Raw genomic sequence first — 1,648 nt, 5'->3', positions numbered from 1 at the left:
GACAACGATGGACCATCGATGGGCTGGGTGCAGGACCCTCATATTCAAGAGCTGCTTCTCAAGCAGACGGATAACGCAAGAGCTGCCGCCCGAGAGAAAGCCAAGCTGGATCAACTGGAGATAGACACGGTTACTCCATTGTATGAAGGATGCAGACCCAAGGATACCCGCCTGAAAGTAACGCTCATGGCTTTGGAGATGAAGGTAAAACACAAAATGACTGACGCATGATTCGACGAGAACATGTCATTCTGGCACAAACGTCTTCCCAAGGGGAACAAGTGCCCGACCAGTTTCGAGGAGGCGAAGAAAGTCGTGTGTCCTCTGGATTTAACGCACGTGAAATACCATGTGTGCATGAACAATTGCATCATTTATCGGGGCGAGCACGCGGAGTCTACCGTATGTCCGGTGTGTGGCGTCACTCGATACAAGAAGAGGAACAAAGCTCCTCGAAAAGTGGTGTGGTACTTTCCGATCACTCCTCGTCTGCAGCGGTATTTCGCGGACCCTAAGGTAGCAAAGCTCCTGCGTTGGCATGCAGATAGGGAGGAGAAGAAGCGAGAAGATGACGCAAATGATCCGGATATAAATAAAAAAGACAAGATGCTGAGTCACCCTAAGGATGGGAGCCAGTGGCAAGCGTTGAACTTCGAACACCCAGAATTTGGGAAGGATCCAAGGAACATCGTGTTGGGCACGAGCACTGACGGAGTCAATCCGTATGGCAGCCAGAAAAGCACACATAGCACCTGGCCTGTGTTTGTGTGGATATACAACCTTCCCCCCTGGTTGTGCATGAAGAGGAAGTACATTCACATGAGTATGCTAATTGAAGGGCCGAAACAACCAGGGAACGACATCAATCTGTATCTGGGGCTGCTGAAAGAGGAGCTAGAAACGCTGTGGAAAACACCAGCCAATACATGGGACGCCGCAGAGAAAGGATATTTCCCTATGAGAGCCACACTACTCACGACGGTGCACGACTATCTCGGTTACGGATATCTTGTGGGGCAGGTGGTCCACGGATTTTCTAGATGTGTTAGATGCATGGATGACACAATGTATCGCCAGCTAGATAGAGATCCCGGGTCTTCGAAAACCGTGTTCATGGGACATCGGAGGTGGCTTCGCGACGATGACCAGTGGAGGAAACGCAAGGATCTGTTCGATGGTGAAACCGAACTCCGAAGACGCCCGCATACGAGGAGCGGCGAGGAAATAGACGGGCTGTTGAAAAATTGGAAAGATTGCCCACTGCCGGGAAAGAAGCAAAAGGCGCCAGAGCTGGGAAAGAAGCGAAAGGCGCCAGAGCCGCTGTTGAAGGTATGGAAAACGAGGTCTGTTTTCTGGGACTTGCCGTACTGGAAGATCCACCGTGTGCCTCACAGCCTTGATGCCATGCATATCACGAAGAACGTGTGCGAGAGTCTGCTTGGTACCCTTCTCAACATGCCAAAGAGGACCAAAGATGGGCCAAAAGCAAGGGCAGACTTGAAATCAATGGGCATCAGGCAGGAGCTTCACGCTAATGATGATGATGATGATGATGATGATGAGGCGAAGCAGGACACAGAAAGTCGTCGCAAAGGAAAAAAGGCCAAGAAGACCGGAAATGACTACCCTCCCGCGTGCTTCACTCTAA

This window comes from Triticum dicoccoides, chromosome 7A (genome assembly GCF_002162155.2).
Source record: "Triticum dicoccoides isolate Atlit2015 ecotype Zavitan chromosome 7A, WEW_v2.0, whole genome shotgun sequence".
In the NCBI taxonomy this organism is placed as follows: Eukaryota; Viridiplantae; Streptophyta; class Magnoliopsida; order Poales; family Poaceae; genus Triticum; species Triticum dicoccoides.
This window is presented reverse-complemented; position numbering follows the sequence as displayed.